Here is an 18,884-nt window from a genome sequence, read left to right as displayed (position 1 = left end):
TGCTCGTGTGGATGTGCACTTGCCTGTGATGATTTTGTTTCTGACTTAACCTGGGGAATTGGAGGACTTGGGGACTTTGCCAGAACACCTTGGGAACATTTAGAGTTCCTGCCAGAAAAAAAAACAACACATGTGTGCAATAACACCGCCCACAGCACAAAGGGGCCGCACTTGCCCCGTATGGGAAAACACGTCCCTCTGAGAACTGGCCTGCCCGCTGGCAAACAGGGCCAAGGTTGGGCCCTCTCCCACCAGGTAACTCCCATGGTTCCCATGACCCCAGCTGCTCCACTCTGACCCCAGCCAGCCGTATGCAACTGGTCCTCAGAGGACTATGTCAGAGAATTGGAATGGCTCATTATTTTTCACTATTGGAAAAACACCTGAAAACCTATAGCCTATTAAACCTTGCCAATTCGTTCACTATCTTAAATGTCATCATATGTAAATGGGCTGACTAGCAGCTTTCTCCAAGTTTAAACGCTGGGTTGCCTAACCATCACCTCTGAACTCGCCCTTTCCCCTCCTTCCTGGAAGGACCAGGAAGAAAGCTCCGCATTCTGACACCCTGTTCCATGGCATCAGATCGGTCACGCCCGAACCCTTGTACCAGAGACTCCTCGGTGCGATGAGTAACTAGGTCTGCGAGCCAGCTCTGTGCTTTTTGTGCAGAATCTGATTGGGCTTTTCATCTGAAATGGCTAATGTGATTGTCCTTGTACAAATGAGACATAAGAAACACAGAGAAGCCAAGTAATTTGCCCAAGTTCATACCAGCTCTGAATTCCATGCCCGTGTCCCCTGTATTCTAAGCTGGGGTCTTTGTACCTCTGTGATACCAACCGAGAGGATGGCTCACCCATTCATCCAATGTGTATGGAACACCTTGATGATCCAGGCAATATTCTAGATCAGGGATGGTCAAACTTTTTCTAGAAAAGGCCAGACAGTATTTCAGGCTTCGTGGGCTGTATGGTCGGTTATGCTGATTCAACTCTGTGGTTGTACTGTGAAAGCAGATGCAGAAAAGGTGTGAATGAACGGGCATAGCTGCGTTCCAATAAAACTTTATTTACAAAAGCAGGCTGTGGGCCGGGTTTGGCCCATGAGCTCTGCCTTTGCTCCAGGCGCTGGGGTTATACCAGCAAAAATAGAAACCCACAAAAAATGCCTGCCATTGCAGAGCTTACATTCTAGAAAGGGGAAGCAACTGCATTTCTTGGTCTGTTTATCATGTAAAACCTGGAGTTGCTGACACCTTAGGGGTGATCTAGTCCAGTTCTCTCCTCACCGGGCAGCCCCCCTACACCTCTCCTGCTGGTGGGCCTCGTCTGTGTGGGTGAGCCCAGTGTCTGGGGAGCTCACCCTGCCACCCCCACCCCTTCCAGAGGCCCATCCCTGTTCTACAAGCCCCCTTATCAATTTGACCCCTGCTTCTCTGGAGTGTGGGCCCCACTGATTCAGTAGGTCTGGGCAAGACCCAAGGTTTTTCATTTCTACAAGTTCCTAGGTTATGCTGATGCTGCTGGCCCCTGGGCCACACTTTGAGAACCAGAACTCTCTGGCAACGACCAAAGAATGTAACAACTCCTCTTACACAACCTTTCAGATGACTGTTATCAGTATCACGTAACCCTGAAGTCTTCTCCAGGCGAAACCCCGCTGGCCCTTTCCCCACGCCACGTGGAGAAGGAACTTACAGGTGACGAGCCCTCACCACCACTCCGGCTGCATCACCGCTAAGGTGGTCGCTGCCGCTAACCACGAACAATGAGAGAGAGTGGCACCATTTCTTGAGGCCGAGGGGAGAGAACCGGTCCCATGCTGAGCCCGGGAGGTAGAGGACAAGGGCATTGGGGCCACGGTTAGGACGGTGGGTTGCAGCCTCGCCTCACTGTGTGACCTTGAGCAAGTCATTTCCCCTTCCCTGGGTCTCTGCTTTCTCGGTCTGCATCACAGAAGCTGACTGAGGTCCTCTGAGCAGTGGTGATTCTAGAATTCTCTAACAGGTAGGGGAATAGCAGTGGACATTCCCACCACTTCACTCCTGGGGACATCCTGGGGCCATTTCCCCAGACTGTTCTTTTCTCCCAGCCGTGGCGAGAGCGGCCCCTCATGCCTCCTCCCTATTCAATCCTATTCCTTTTCTTTTTTTTTTTTTTTTTAAATATATTTTATTGATTTTTTACAGAGAGGAAGGGAGAGAGAGATAGAGAGTTAGAAACATCGATGAGAGAGAAACATCGACCAGCTGCCTCCTGCACATCTCCTACTGGGGATGTGCCCGCAACCCAGGTACATGCTCTTGACCGGAATCGAACCTGGGACCTTTCAGTCCGAAGGCCGACGCTCTATCCACTGAGCCAAACCGGTTTCAGCGAATCCTATTCCTTTTCTATCAAGACTTGCTTTGCATTCACAGAGTCTGATGTGTTAGCCGTGACCACCTTGGGCTTATGTCAGTTAAGCTCCTTTCCTTTGCTCCACATCTGTGAGCACAATGTTGTTTGGGGACCTCAGAGCAGCAGCTTCTAAGCCCACCAGGCCAGGCCGAGCCTCGCTCCTTTTATCCCTGCCACTTGGCCCGCGACAGCAGCTACCTCCACGGGCTTCCAGGACTTCTGCCGGGACCAGGAGGCCCCCGGGGTCACCCGAGGGAGTTCAGACTCTCCTCGTGTCCTGGGACCCAGGGTTCAGCCCCAGAGCTAGAGCTTCCTGGTTCCGGGCACCTGGCCTTCCTCCAAGTTACACTGTCACCTGTCCCACTGTCTCTTCAGGCAGCTCGGCCGCCCTTGAGTTTAAATAACCACAAAACAAATAACACCGAGGGTTCTTAGCGAGATTTCTGGAGGCCAGGAGGATGCGGTGTCTAAATTCCGGGCAATATGGCCAAGTGGGTCCATTTCCCTTCCTGTGAGAAGCTGCCCATGACAATCGCCATAGCGAGAAGGAATCTGGGGTGAGGGGCTGGGGGAGCAGGCCTGCTAGATGGCTCAGTCGGCAGCCATCGGCATGAGGTGGGGGAGCAGGAATCAGGTAAGCAGCTGGGTTAGGGCTGCGGGGGGTGGGGGGGAGGTGGAGAAGGTCTAGGTGGGTTGGAAATGAACCTGGAGATGGGAGAGCAAACATTGCTTAGACCAGCAGCCCACTTGTTAAGGCAGTTCGTGCAACAATTATTTAGTTGTTATAAGCCAACTGTCATTATTTCCTTAAAAGCCAGTAAATCTCAGTAAAGTCCTTGGGTCCTGGACTCCGACCAGCATGGTGTTTACCCTGGCCCTGCCGTTCGCCCTCGGCGTGCCCTGGGCCAGGTTTCTGACTCTCAGAGCCTCTGTTTCCCCCACAGAAATAGAATAACACCCACCTCCCCAGAACTGAGGGCTAAGAGGTGTAACCTGCAGGATAGCATCCAACATGTTCCTGTGAATATTATTTACTGCGGTGGCTCCAAGATACTAACCCACTGCTTAACACGTAACAAGCCTTCCCATAAATGTCATGTGATTAAACTAGAAACCGTGGGCGCGATGATCCAGTTACCGCTAACAAAATCCCTGGTGAGAGATGCAAGATTGTTTGCTGAATTTCCTCCACTCAGCAAGTCTTTTTTCTTCTCTGGGTAACCTCTAGTGCTTTCATTTTTTATTTAATTTAAATATATTTGTATTGATTTCAGAGAGGAAGAAGAGGAAAGGAGGGAGAGAAACATCAATGATAAGAGAGAATCATTGATTGGTTGCCTCCTGCATATTCCACTTAGGGGATCGAGCCCACAACCTGGGTATATGCCCTGACCAGGAATCGAACCGTGACCTCTTGGTTCATAGGTCAATGCTCAACCACTGAGCCATGCCGGCCAGGCTCTAGTGCTTTTAGAAGTGCAGAGTCTAAGACAACATGTGAAATTTAGCACCTGAAATTCTCCTGTCCCTGCAGAAGGAATCTCAGACGCTGTGTACCCGGTTACCCCCAGGGCCAGCGGTCACCTGTCACGCAGGGGGTTACAGCAGAGCGAGGATCACGTACCACCCCACACGAAGCCTCTGTGCACGTGTTTTCACGGTTGCATTACACTCGTTACACTCCGCCTCCCTTGAGCTCTTGGGTTAAGTTATTGGAATCATTCAGGCTGTTGGTGCCAAAGCCACAGTGACCTTCATGCTTTAGAGGTCAGGGTCAGGACAGAGATGGGAGGGAGCTGGGGTAGGATGGGAAGTAGCTCAAGAAAGTGGAGAGGCAGGTCCGCAGGTACTTGCTCCTTATAAATGGAGTAAATCAGTCCTCTGTCATGTGTTGCAAATGTCCTTTCCAGGTAACCTTTTGTCATTCGATTGGAGGGCATTTTTTGCAGTGCTTCTTGGTGGAAATAATGTTCTGGTGGAGTCTTGAAGGATGAGAAACAATAATCCTCAGTGACTCTTGTCTGGTGCTTCTTAAGTGCACATGATCCGTATGAACCCATTTCATTCCACAACCATCGCAGGAGGCAAAGCTATTATTATCTCCCTGTAAGATGAGGAAACAGCCGTTCCATCACGTGCCCAGGGCCTCACGGCCGCTCAGGGGCACAGACGGGATTCGAACCACAAAGAGCTGTTTGCCAGGTAGCCTGGGAGGGTTAGCAAAGGCATGGAGGCGTGGGATGATGCAAAGCACCAGGGAATTGCAAGAAAATCGTTTGGCATAACCCACGCCGGTTCTTGGGAAGGGAGACAAGTGCAGAGGCATGGGAGCAGGGGCGCGCGCTGGGCCAGGGGTGGGTAGTCTGCCTCCCTCGCCGGGACCTCCTTTCCTTGAACCCAGATGCACGCCTAAGCCCCAGATTATTTAGCTTCGTGCAGGGCACGTCCAGGCAGATGGGAGCGCATGGAAATGCCTGTCACTGTGCCCGCGTGAGGCCTGGGATGCAAATGATTTTACAGGCCTTAGCTCGTGACTCACTGAGCCTCTGCGGGTTCATTCATTTAACTCCTGGGAGGCCCGGCCGCGGAGGCCCAGCCTGCGTATTCCATGCAGATGAGCTCTCTGCTCTGTGGTCATGGGCAGCACATCCTCCTCCAGTCCCAGCGTCACACAGCACCTTCCAGGGCTGGTTCCTGCTCTCAGCGGACTCAGAGGAGAACACAACCAAGTGAGTCTGTCCAGAGGTCACGTAATCCCTCAAAAAAAAAAATAAGTGAGTTGGGCGTATCTGACCTCCTCTCATAAACCCACTTGTGCCCTTCCTAAGGGAGGGGGTACTAAGCCCTGTGTGAGGGACAAAGATTTTGGAATAACCACATATGCATTTAGTTCCTGCCCGGCCGGTGTGACTCAGTGGTTGAGCATTGACCCACGAACTAGGAGGTCACGGTTCAATTCCCAGTCAGGGCACATGCCCGGGTTGGGGGCTCAATCCTCAGTGAGGGGTGTGCAAGAGGCAGCCGATCAATGATTCTCTCTCATATTGATCTTTCTCTCTTTCTCTCCCTCTCCCTTCCTCTCTCTGAAATCAATAAAAACATATTTTTAAAAAATGCATTTAGTCCCTTTCTAACAACATTTTGCTCCCCTCCAACTCGGCAGCGCCTGGCAGCCTTCCCCTAAGGCTTCTTACTGTTGAGGCAGGAATGTAGGAATTGGCTTTCGCAGTGGAGTGGTGAGCGAGAAGGATTCCTGCATAAGGAGCCTAGCATTGCAATATTGTCCAGCCCCAGGATGGCATAACGCTGCCACGCCCCGTCCTGGGCCTGTGGCAGACATTACTAATCAATCACATACTCTTGCTACTAAACCTGAATGTAGCCTCAGACTCCTTCTCACAATGGTGCCTCAGTTCATTGCACTTGGCTCTTGAAATGAAGTGCATTTGTCATCCCCAACCCAATGGGTGAAAGCAGCTGTTCTGAGTTCAAGTTCTGGCTGTGTGAGCCTGCCCTTCCAGGCTCTCTCAGCCTCCATGTTCACCACCAGAACATCCCCCAGAGTGTGGAGGAAGGCAGGCAGAGAGAACGAGCCTTGAAAGCTCCTGAAAAACTGCAAGTCCAGTTCTAATGTCGAAGCTGAGAAGTCACTTAGAATCTTGGACGGCTTCCTGCTTCCTCCCATGGACAATGAGGTGACAGAGGTGACACGCGAACTCACTTTTTTGGTTGATTTTTCTTTGTTAAATGGCCTTTAAATATATAAAATAAATATCAAAAATATAAGTCTTTGTTTTACTATGGTTGCAAATATCAAAAAATTTCTGTATGTGACACGGCACCAGAGTTAAGTTAGGGTTTTTCAAAATGCTGACATGCCGAGCTCAAAAGGGTTCGCCATCACTGCTCTAGGGGGAGCTGGACAGCAAGCAGATCCCGCAACACCAGCCCGAGGCAGTGCCCTGGGGAAAATGCCGGGGGTGACTGAGAGGGGGTGACCGGGCGGCCTCTGGGGTGCTGGCTCTGAGATGAGAAAGGAACTGGGTGCCGGGTCGAGAGAGAGCACGGCCATGAGAATTCCCAGCGGTGGCTGGGACACTGAACTGAAGGAACTGGGTGGGATTTAAGAGGATTAAGGTAAAGCCTGGTTATAATGGAGCCGGACTGGCAGTTGCTTAGAGAAAGAAGACCTCAGCATGGAAGAGGATCCGAGTGAAACCTGAGTTGTCAGTGGACCTGGCTGTGGTCTGAGGTTGTGCTGGCAGGGGAGCAAGGGGTCTCATAGGAGTTCACGCTGGTTAGAGCCCGTTTGGAGCAGGTTGAGTTTTAAGCATATTTTCAGTGGAGACACTGAGCATGCCCGGGAGAGAGAAGGGCATTTAGTGAAATTTCTGCAAACCACGTTACAGTACAGAACGAAAGAAGGCGCTACAGAGGCTCGCCTGAGAAGACTGAAGCCTTGGGGTATGTGATCGCTGTCTACAGTTATTTAAAGAGTTTATCCAGGTCTCCATCTCTGTAGGACAGTAATCTACAGGAAGCTGGGGGAGGGGAGGGAGTAACAATTTCCTTTGGGCAATTCCAGTCAAAACGACAGCCCACAGATGACTGTCACTACATGAAAGACCCCAAGTGCGGACCACCCGTCTGAGCCCAGTCACCCCACAGAACCATGAGAGGGAATAAACCGTGGTCACAGGAAGCGGCAGTCGGTGACTGAAACGCACACTGAGTAATGGAGCCCCTGAGAAGACCCTGGCGAGCACTATAAAACCTCCAGCCCGGCCAGCTCCCACATGGTGTCTGAGCTCCTCCGCGGCTCCAGCTGAGGTTCAAGGACTCTACAAATGCAGGCTTTATGCCCCTTTGTTCTCCTTTCTCATCATCGAGGGTTAGGGTGACAGCCCTTTTCAAAGTTCAAAGAACTGCCTTTATTCTTTTTCTCAGCCAGATCACCTCCCTCCCATTCACCCCGTCTGCGTGTGCACACACTCAATACTATGGAGCAATAAGGGATCCCGGCCCAGGCTCAGGGCCGTTGCCACCTGACTCCGGGAGAGAAGTCAGCCAGGGAAGCTCTTCTGTTCCTTGGGGGTAGCTGTTACTTATCATGGACTTACTGGGTAGACATCACCCCTCAATTAAAACATAGGTGCCCCTGGAGAGAGGAGTCCCACTGCTAAGCATCTATTCTGTGGACACTCTGGAAGGTGGGCTGAGATATCAGCACGAGGAGATTAATCGGAGTATTTTTGCAACTGGGGGAAGGAAACGAACTGTCCACCCACTGGGACTGGTAGGGTAAATTATGGTCCAGCCGAACAATGGGATCTCTGAAGTTTGATTTAAAAAATAAACGAGAGAGATCAATGTGCTGATCTGGAAAGAGCTCCGGGAGAGATTACAAAGAGGAAACAATATTCCTGCCGCATCTCGTAACTCTGATCGGGCACCGTTCCCGTTGCACGTCCTGGGAATGCCGCCCCTGCCCGAGGCGCCAGCATGCACAGCGGGGCTGGTATCCCACGGCGTTGCGCAAGCCTGACGCCATTCCGGCGTGTTACAAATATTTACGCACAAACAGATATGTAGGCACACACATCACTCGTTTCCCCTGCGACAGAAACTTTGAAAAGCAGCACCTCTGGAAGAGGAATAAGGAAGGGAGTGGGAACTGCACCATTTTGTACCTATATTTCGTGTAAGCAAGTACTTATATTTGTTAACCACCTATAGATATCTAGGGACGAGAGAAAGGAATTATTGTTTTATTCTTTAAACATCTCTGTGCTTATGTTTCAAGCCCTAATGTGTGGCTTTTTCTTTCTGTCTGTTTTTGTTTTAAAGAAGCCACTAAGCTTTACCATGCACCAAGCACCATTTTTGAAGGCTAGCCAAGCTGTCCATTTTTCTCATGCAAGGCGGATTTCTCCTGTTGCAACAGTCCCTCCTGCGATAGGCTTGCTTCTACTTGTACGAGGAGCCCTGAAATCCTTGGGTGAGCACCTCTTTTTGTTCCCCGGGCAGTCAGTGGCAGGTGGGTGATGGCTCCTGCAGCAACCTGCTGCTGTCCCCAGCTCCCCCGCCCCCGCCACCCGTGGTCTCCGCAGGTGGCCTGAGCCCTCAGCCATCAGACTCCGGGGACTGCTTCCCGCATGCCAACCCCAGGGCTTGTTTAGAGGAAGAGGGAGATGAGTCAGCAGAGTTGCCTGATGCGAGGCTGGCCTGGTGCCTGCACCGGGCCTGCCTGGCTTGCACGGCCCCCCTCCAGCAGTAACTGGCAAGATGAGGTCAGAGCCACCTCTGGGGTTCTGGAAATGAGCTCATCTCCTTGGCTGCCCCGAAGGAGACAGAAGCCCGGCCCAGGGGAGCGACCCGGAGGAGGGGCTGCCTCCTCACCAGCACTGCGGGGAGCCGGAGGGCACGGGGTGAAGTCTGAGGAGCCCCGAGTCTCCCGTCGGGCACTGTCTTCCAGCCAGGGCAGCCCCTGATGTGGCTGGCGACCCAGGGGACGGGGACTTCTGCCTGTTTCTCAGCCACACCCCGCTCCGTTTGCTCTGCCTCTTTTGGCTGGGCTCCACAACTATCAACGCCAAATGACTGGGAGAATTAAACAACAATCCAGGTAAACCAGCGCGATGGAAGGCGTGCTCACTGCCAAACCGCCCCACCGTCTCTCCTCAGCATCTCCTCCCGGGGGGTCAGGCTGAAGGACCGCACCTCTCACACCTGTGTCTGCTCAGGCCCCTCAGCGTCTGTTGGATGACAACAAAGAACAACGTCATTCAACAGACGTCCTTTGCCAAGAGCAGCTCCCACCTGGGAATGTCCACCCCGGAGGAGAAAGGCCCTTTGCCAAGAGACAGAGGCCGGTGTCGCTGGCTTTGCGAGGAGGAAGACAACTGGCGCCAGGCACTGTGCTGCGGACACGCTAAGAATTCTGATTTTATAGGTTCCTCCCAACCATTCCGAGTGGGAACATTTCTGTCCCTTTCTTTTCGTAGAAGAGGGAACGGGAGCTCGGAGGCAGTCCGCGGTTTTCCAGAGCGACAGGGCTGACAGAGAGCCCCATCTGTCTCCTGCAAACCCGACCGCCTCTTTGTGGGCGAAGGAGGTGCTATCCCAGACGAAAGAATTAACCAGCCCTGGCTGGGTTTTCTCAGGGGTTAGAGCATCGTCCCTCAGACGGAAGGGTCACAGGCTCAATTCCCGGTGAAGGGCACATACCTCAGTGGCAGGCTCCATCCCTGGGCCCAGTCTGGGCAAGTACGGGAGGCAGCCGATTGATGTGCTGTCTCTCTCACATCAGTGTTTCTCACTCTCTGCCCCCATCCTCCCTCCCTTCTGCTCTCTCTCTAAAATTAATGGAAAAACATCCTCAGGTGAGGAAAAAAAGAGATGTAACCAGCTCCTTAGTCAGTGAGTTGGCGGACTGAGTGTTCAGTTAGACCCAACTTGCCACGCCCGAGTATGCTAAAGGAGTGAGGCCCAGCCTTCTGGTTCGCTCACAATAGGGGCTTTGTGCCAACACGGCCAAGAGACGGCGAGTCTCTACCTGCAGCAAATATCACCCCTACCCTGATCTAATTCCCATGAAAGCCTGCAAATAGGACTGAAAGAAAAACCGAAGGAAGAGGCCAAGCCCTCCTCCTGTCCCCTCCACCCCAGGCTCCCAAATCCAGGGCCTTTCAGCCAAAGGCCCTTAAGCTGGCAGACCAACCGAACTGGTAGACCACGTCCTTGGGGGCTGCGTGCGCCCTGGTCCCAAAGCTTTCCCTCCTCATGCAAATGTGGCTGAAGGACTGTCCAGGGGCGACCGTCCCCCCGGAACACCTTCCTTTGGGCATAGCCTTTGCCATTTAGAAAAGCACTTTGCAGACCTGGCTTTTGGCCCCATGGTTCCATGACGAGGCTAGAATGGAGCCTCCTGGGCCCTGGCTTGGCCAAATCATTTTCAAAGTCAATTTTCTAATAGAGTCAATGCTCAATTATTCATAGACTAATGGCCAATGTGCACATCCTCTTCCTTCTCCCCACTCCTCTCCCCTCCCTTTGCCAGCTGCCCTTGGCTCTCCTCGTGAACACACCCACCAGAGGAAAGGCGGAGGGCCTAGGGCCAGTCAACGGTAGGGCCCGTTACCATCACAGTAGAGAAGTAGTTTGGGCAGAAGGTCCTATATCCCTGTTCATCTCCTTCCCATTTACCACGGGCAACAGACAGCTGCCTTGACTTCTCTGAGCCCCTCTGCTACGTCCTGCCAGGTCTCTGCTCGCAGCCTCCGATCCCCGGCTGCTCCCATGCAACTTGTGACCATCTCTCTCAAGGAGACTAGACTGATCGGGGAGACAGATTCTACAGGAGGCAGGGAGGGCCCAAGACAGTGCCTCACCTCAAGCCCCCACCCCACTCCACCTAGGGCACTTGCCCTTGTGCACAAATGACTTCTGTTCTGCTGGGAAGGGACCAGTGCTGTCTGCCTGAGCTGCAGGAGAGGGGCCTGGGCTCCGCAGGCCCCTTCTGTCCCATTTTGAGCAGTCTGGGCTGAGCCTTGGGATCTGAGCTTTCCTTGTCACCAGGGCCTGTGGCATAAATGATTTAAGGTTTCAGGTATGTCTATTAACATGCCCCTCCCTGCAGCGCTGGGGCTGGTATGGATATAGGAGCACGGCAGGCTGGTGGAGGATGTGGGAGGGGACTCATCCTTTCTCAGAGAGAGGATGGGGATTAGCTCTCTCATCCTTCCTTCATGTGAAGATCCCACCTCCACCAACCCGCTCACTCCCTTTCTTAAGGCCCTTAATTACTCCCCGCAGCCCGCAAGGTCTTCCAGAACCTCCCCTGACCTAACTCTCCAATCTCCATTCTCCTCATGCCTCACACTCCTTCTGCCTCCTGTCCACTGCCTTTGGCATTTCTAGTGCATGGTGGTTCCTCCACCCCCATCGCCCTTTCTCTCCTTTCTTCATCTGAGAAACGTCTCACTGTGGATTCCACAGCTGTCACCTCCTCTGAGAAGTCTTCTAGGAATGCCTTTAGGCAGGCTCAGAGGTAACCTGCCCTTGAGTCTCTTAGTGCCCTCGGTTGTGTACTTAGCACCTGCCATTGTGCTGTGTCTGACTGACCTGGCTCTTTCCCTCTCCTTCCCGGGAGATCTCTGAGAGGAAGCAGCTTATCTTTCATTCCTACCATGCTGATGCCTGCCACACAGCAGAAGCTCAAGGAATGGGGTTGGATGATAACAGACACTATTTATACTTTTAGGTACGTCCATATACTAAGTCATCTCAACCTTACAGCAACCCTATGAAGTAGATTATTGCGATGCTTATTAGTTTTAAGGTACTTGTTATTATAGTCACCGTGACCATGCCATCGATAGGAGAGGAAACGAAAGCACGGCTAGCTAGGGGCAGAGCCGGGAGCAGAGCGCACAGGCAGCCACCTGGTCGACCTCCTCCTGCCAGCCAGAACCTTTGCCTTCTTCCATGCTCATGCCAAGCTCATTCTTGCCTTCTCAGGAATGTTCCCTCTCTTTACGGCCTTTTAAAATGACAAGTCTCTCCAGACCCAGTCATGTTTTCTATGACACTTTCTTTGATCTTGAGCCCAGACAGTCCACTCCTGACCTCCCATAGCATGAACATCCTCATGGAACGCATCCTTGGATTTCTTGCCCACTGTGTCTTAACCTCCATCTTCCCAACAGAAAGGCTGTTGCTGTGTGCTCCTCCAGGTAAGGGTCTGAGTCGCCATGAGGGTAATGGCCAATAGCAACAATCGTTTATAAAGATGCGATGGAACTTCCAGGTGTTTTGCTATTCCGTTTCGGTAAATACCTACTAAGCACCTCCACTTCTTTGTCAACACCTGTCATTGTTTTGTTTTTGTTACAGTGGCCCTCTCAATGGGTGCGAGGTGGCTCATAACTCTTGTTTAAAAAAAAAAATGTATTTTCCAATTACACTTGACATACAATATCACATTAGTTTCAGGTGTGCACTGCAGCAATGAGACACTTAGACACCTTACAAAGCAATCATTCCACCATTGTAACTCTCTTCTAACTCTGGCCCAAGCAAGGGGCTCTGACCAAGGACAAGCTTCGGAGACAGGTTTTCCAAACAGCACCCCGGGCAGTGGGCCGAGAATTGACAGAAGAAGCACGGGCCCTATACCCGGGCCCTTGATTCACTCGCTCATCAGAATTACCCAAATATCAGTGCTTTCCTAGCAGGTGAGAAAACAGACTCAGAACAGCGAAGGGGCCCGCCCAAGGGCACACAGCCGGAAACTGGTGTTGGAACTGGGCCCCGTACTACCTAGGATTGCCATGCACATACCTGTCTACATCTACACTGTGCTCCTGGAGTCCAAGGTGAGGCCCCTCCCTCGCTGACCTGGGGGTTCTGCCCCACTGCTCCCCCACCCCCACCCCAGCTGCTCAGGGGCCTGCTGGGTGAATGAATAGGGAGCAACGCCAACTGTATATATTATTTAGCCAAGTGCCCAGGTGCACCTGTTGTGGCATTGGGCGCTGTTTATGATTGCAACAACATGTGTAGTCCCAAGCATTAGAGGATTAACAAGAGCTTCCTTTGCTTCCAAAACTCAGGATGAATGGGGGCTAGAGTCAGCCAGCTGGGGGCCCTTCCGGGACCTGCTTGCAGAAGGGATGTTAGGGAAAGATGCCCTCGGCTGGCCTCTCCCCAGCCTTTGCGCAAACAGCAGGCTTCATGAACTCTCCCGGCAGTGGCAGGTGGGGTCATGTTCCGAACAGAGGGAGAGGGGGAGGTAAGGCAGGGTAAGGCTGCCAGGGATCCCAGCCGGAGAGACCTGGTCCTGCCCGCCCCAGGCCTGCAGAGTCAGCCAGCCTGCTGTACTGGGAGTCTTTGTCCCAGACATGGGTCCTTAACTGCCCTGAGGGATAACAGGTCAATCGAGTACAACCCCAGTAGAAGCAGCAGGAGCCTTTTAAAGGTGAACTCACCGCTGAGAGTTAGCAATGCTTGGCGGTCCCCATGCCTGTTAGGCTCTTGCTTATTTCAGAAGTGACTGTCATTGCCCCCAAAGTAAAAACCAGAGCCACCATAGGCCCAGAAACCCCATAGTTCCACTCGGGGTATTGATAGAAGAAAACAAAAACACTCATTTGAAAAGATATCTACACCCCCATATTCATCTCAGCATTGTCTACTACAGCCAAGCTATGGAAGCAACCTAGGTGCCCAGCGATAGATGAATGAATAAAGATGTGCTATATACTCAGCAATAGAAAAGAATGAAATCCTGTCATTTGTGACAACATAGATGGGCCTAGAGGGCATTACGCTAAGTGAGATAAGTCAGAGAAAGACAAACACCATATGACCTCACTTATATGTGGAATCTAAAAGAAAACAAAACAAGTGAATAAAGAAAACAAAATAGAAGCAGACCCATAGATCCAGAGCACACACTGATGGTTACCAAGGGGAGGGGCTTGGGAGATGGATGGAAAAAATACAGTGAAATGCCAACTAATTTTATAAACACACGATGACTATGAGAGAGAGAGAGAGAGAGAGAGAGAGAGAGAGAGAGAGAGAGAGAGAAATGATCATATTGTGGCCTGATCATGGAGGGGCCAGAGGTCAGCCCAGTGAGAGCTGTGTTCTCAAAGACTGGGAGAGGGGAGAGGGGCCAGGGGGTGCTGGTGGCACACAGTGAAGGAAAAGACCTGGGTTCTGACTGGGACGAAGCCCAGGAGACCTCCTGGTGGGGAAGGGACCTTTAACGGCAGGGTCCACAGCTGACTTGGCTTGAACAGAAATTGTGCAGATATCATACCCATGAGCTTGCAAATGAGGTGGGGAGATGCAGACCTGGGTTGGGGATGTAGAGGAGTTCATTGTGAGCTTCTGTACAAGAGAAATGCCAGAATGAAAGGTGTGAGGAAGGGATTGGCTGTCGCTTCAATTTGTCAACAAAATATCTATCAAACACTACTTTGTGCAGGGCTTCTGGGAATTTTTTCATTGAGATAGAAGTGTCATAAAACATTATATAGGAATTTTAAAAGTGAGTGCAACCCTGGAAGATGTACACATTTTAAAAATCATCTTTATATTGAGATATGTGTGTGCAATTTATTTCACCCAGCACATGCGGCTCTTTAGCCCCTTGAGTGTGGCTCTTCCACAAAATACGGACTTCTGCACATGGGCCACGAAGTTTCAATCGCACTGTACGTGCACGCCTGCACGTGGTATTTTGTGGAAGAGCCACAGTCAAGGGGCCAAAGAGCCGCATGTGGCTCGCGAGGGGCAGTTCGCCGACCACTGACCTAGCATAATGCCCTCTAGGTCCATCTATGTTGTCGCAAATGGCAAGGTTCCATGCCTTTTTATTGCTGAGTAATATGGATTATATGCACCACATCCTCTTTATCCATACACGTATGCATATCTGGTTGAAAGCTCAGACTCTTCTTGCCTAGAGAGCATGGGTTCAGGTCCAGCTTCACCCTTACAGTGCGGGCTGATGCAAGTGGCTTCCCCCTGCATTTCTGAATTGTTAGCCTGGACCATGGTCCTCATTATAAAGCGCTGGTCACACTCGGCGTGCACACTCCTGGGCCCAGCATGCGCACACAGTAAAAGCCGGCTAATATGAATGACTTTCAGACAGAACCATTGAAAAAGCGGTGGTTCCTACTGTGTGCAAGGCAGTGGGCCAAACGATAGATGGGACTTCATGACCATTCGCCACATGTGACAAACAAGGGGAGGGAGGACTCAGCATCCCTGGGGAGGGCTGGCCCGGCCACCTGCCCAGAGCCAGGGGAACTGCTGGGAAAAGCGGCCTCGCACACACCCCTCTGAGCGGGCGTAGAGGCTACACTGGCTTGAGGAAGTATATTGAGATCCAGAGTTCAGGCTTCATCACTCCTAGGCTGGTTAAACAGAATGGAATGGGATTGTTCTCTGGGGCCCATGGCTTCCTCCATCTCATTAGCAGAACTGTACCCAGGTTCCCAGATCTCCCCAGACATGCTTTTTTTTTTTGCCTCCGAGCATGCCCAGCGCCCCTGGGAGGCCTACGGGAGGCCCGCCCACCAGGGATCAATATGGAGAGGCAGGAGGCTGAGGCAGGGATGTGGAGTGAGAAGGAAAAAGACCTGCATTTCGCTTTCAAGCTGTCCCGACTGGCGTGGGTGGCTTTACATTCAGTTCCTGTTTTAGACTTGATGACTCCACAGTATCTTAGTCCTGGAAGGCGCTCGGGGGGCCGGCTGGTGCAGCCGCACTGCTTGACGGATGGCTCGGAAAAGGCAGGTAACCCGCCCGGCGCTCCACAGCGAGCTGGTGACAAAGTCCAGAATGAAGCCAGGGTGCCCGGCCCCAGTGCAGTTATTTCTGTCTCCTCATATGGCTCCAAATTGCTCATTTTCCAGATCCTTCCTGGAAGACTTTGTCCCGGGCCCTGGAGCTGCGGGCCCTCTGGGCAGCAGCCAGCACTTCGGGGAGCAGCAGGAGGAGGGGCACCTGGGAGGCGGGGGAGGGGCGTCCTGCAAACTCTTTGCATCCACTTCAATGGGACCCAATGGAACCAGAGCAGGAACATGCGGAGCCTTGGTGCTGCCTGAGCCAGCCCTGAATACTAACCAGGGAGCTTCAATCGAGCTAAAAATAACTGGCTAATCACCACCAGGAAGAATTAGCGAGGACTCGGAAGAAAGGAAAATGTCTTAATTCTTCATCTCTCCGCAGCTGGGCTCCAGCTGGGGCCGGTCTCCGCCTGGCTGCCACGGGGCAGGTAATTGGCAGGCCGAAAGCCCCAGCTCTTGGGGGGCTGGCGGGGGCGCCCCAGCCCGCAGGAGGGTCAAAGGGACAGGGTTATGTGGGGCGAGGCGAGTTGGAAAACAGGGAACGCAGGAGAAATGCGATGCGACAGGAGGCAGGCTGTGGAGAATAAGGCAGTTGTCGCAGTTCACACCCCTTCTCCTCTGAGAAAGTCAAATCCTTAATTAAAGGGAAATGTCGTTCTATTCTGCTCTGCAAACCTCAGGCAGTGTTCTCGTCCCCAGCTCGGGTGTGGGCTCTGAGGGCACCGCTGGAGTCCATGGGAACCGTGATGAGATGAAATAAACCGAACACGGACGGAGCCGAGCATGGGAATCAAACCGTCAGGCGAGCAACCAGAGTGAATCCTTCAGCCGGCCCGAAAGGTTAGGAGAGAATATTTGACTGCAACTTGGAAGAGGCCTTGTGAAGAGAAATCAAAGATGACAGGGCAGCACCCCAAGAGCTCGCTTCCTCCAGAGGTTCCATAGGTTCTAATAAATAAATACAAGTTTTTTTTTTAAAAAGGCACAGATGACAGATACATGATCAGAAGCAACTGCCCATGAGCTGCTGTTTGGGAGAGAGCCATTCTATTTAACATCGTGGGCAACATGCTCGCGACGTGAGGGCGGGCCCTGTGCCTGCCCGGTGTAAGAATGAGAGGCAGAGCCCTGACCGGTTTGGCTCAGAGGATAGAGCGTCGGCCTGCGGACTCAAGGGTCCCAGGTTCGATTCCGGTCAAGGGCATGTACCTTGGTTGCGGGCACATCCCCAGTAGGGGGTGTGCAGGAGGCAGCTGATCGATGTTTCTCTCTCATCGATGTTTCTAACTCTCTATTCCTCTCTCTTCCTCTCTGTGAAAAATCAATAAAGTATATTTTTAAAAAAAACAATGAGAGGCAGAGTCACGTCAGGAAAAGAATGTGGGTTTAAAAAAAGAATGTGGCCTTTGGACACAGAGGCAGGTTCAAGTCCCGCTTCGCCAATTTTTTGCTGGATCTTAGCTTAGGACCTAGCTTGGCTCTCTGGGTCTTTATTGTCTCACCTACAGATGAGGGTGATAGAAATGTCATTTTCTCTGCAGTGAGAATCAAACCAACACTCTGTTTAGTCTTCAAATCACGTGACAAAGGCCAAAGAGGGCATGACCGACCTCCTGCGGGGACACGCGGCAAGCCCAGCCTGGACCCCGGAACCCCGGAGCGGCAGGTGCAGGAGGGGGACGATCTCGATGCCCTGGGTGATGGGGGGGCTGAAGGTTTGGGTGGAAGAGTGTATCTCACTGAAAATGGTATTTGCGTTAACAGTGCACTGGTATATCCAATCACCAAGAAATAATCACTTATAAGAATTGATGCCATTTATTCAGAAGATAATAATGAATTCAATGAGTCTAGGACCTCAGTGAAATCTTAAAGAGGGACCTAAAGCTACTTGGACAAAGAACAATGGATTCTACAAGAGACAGTATCTTGAAGAGCGCACGGGGGTTAACTTCTATACCCCACTTAGAATCCCATAATTTGAGAACTAGAGGGGATCTTCAAAAACATCAAAGAAAGATATGGCAGAATGGACGATACGGCAGAATGAACAGGTCCCAGCTCTACTACCGACGTGCCTTGGGGCCTTTGGCCAGTCGCTTTCCCTCTCTGCGCTCCAGATGGACCGACTGTGCTTTGCTATCCCCACAACTGCTAACATGCTATCCATCTAGTGCAGCGGTTCTCAACCTGTGGGACGAGACCCCTTTCGCAGTCGAATGACCCTTTCACAGGGGTCGCCTAAGACCATCCTGCATATCAGATATTTACATTACGATTCATAACAGTAGCAACATTACAGTTATGAAGTAGCAACGAAAATAACTTTATGGTTGGGTCATAACATGAGGAACTGTATTTAAAGGGCCAGAAGGTTGAGAACCACTGATCTAGTGCAATTAAAAACACCCAAATCCAACAGGAACACATCGCCTATATTGTTGATGGTGAATTGGGGGCTTGGGAGGAAGAAAGAAGAAAGCAGCCGTTTCTAGATCTGTATTCCTCAAGCAGCGTGCACTACCCGAGGGGAGCTCAGCAGTGCCCGGGGCACAAGGAGCCACAGGCCGACATGGGGTATCGCCCTGGGATGTCAGTTATAGTTGCTAGTGTGTGGTTTAAAGTATATTCATATCCTATCAAAAATAAGTATGTTATGGGGAAGAATACAATATTCCATAAGCTTTAAAAATATAACACAAAACTTCGAAAAGTTTTTGAGCATGGGGAGAGCTGTTTGGAACTATGCCCAGAGATTCCCAGTGTGTGTGTGTGTGTGTGTGTGTGTGTCCCAGCGCAATAGCTCTGAGCAGACAGAAACCCATGAATATGCATTGGGAGACTGCATGCAGCTTATAATAGAATTAATCCACTTTTGGGGGAAAAGCATGAAGATGATGTACAAGTAAACATCTGGTGAAAGAAACTCACAAAGAGCCTACAGATATGGAATTGAATGCGAATTCGCAATGAGCCGGGGGGCAGCAGAGGCCAGGGCAAAGGAACGTGAGGTGGTCCCTATAGGGCAGTGATGGCGAACCTTTCGAGCTCGGCGTGTCAGCATTTTGAAAAACCCAACTTAACTCTGGTGCCGTGTCACATTAGAAATTTTTTG

The 18,884-nt window shown here is 51.6% G+C and overlaps 1 long non-coding RNA gene across 1 annotated transcript; it reads left to right on the top strand.

The window, feature by feature from the left end:
• The first annotated feature begins 16,059 nt into the window (after positions 1 to 16,059).
• LOC138995899 (uncharacterized) lies at positions 16,060 to 18,236 on the top strand. The gene is made up of 3 exons (XR_011468689.1): positions 16,060 to 16,197; positions 16,469 to 16,609; positions 17,311 to 18,236. It is a non-coding gene; the product is annotated as an uncharacterized lncRNA (long non-coding RNA).
• The last annotated feature ends 648 nt before the right edge of the window (positions 18,237 to 18,884 follow it).

Source organism: Myotis yumanensis, unplaced genomic scaffold (genome assembly GCF_028538775.1).
Source record: "Myotis yumanensis isolate MYYU_CA2020_CCGP unplaced genomic scaffold, mMyoYum1.0.hap1 SCAF_17, whole genome shotgun sequence".
In the NCBI taxonomy this organism is placed as follows: Eukaryota; Metazoa; Chordata; class Mammalia; order Chiroptera; family Vespertilionidae; genus Myotis; species Myotis yumanensis.
The sequence above is the reverse complement of the archived record's forward strand: the minus strand, read 5'-3'. Positions and strand labels throughout refer to the sequence as shown.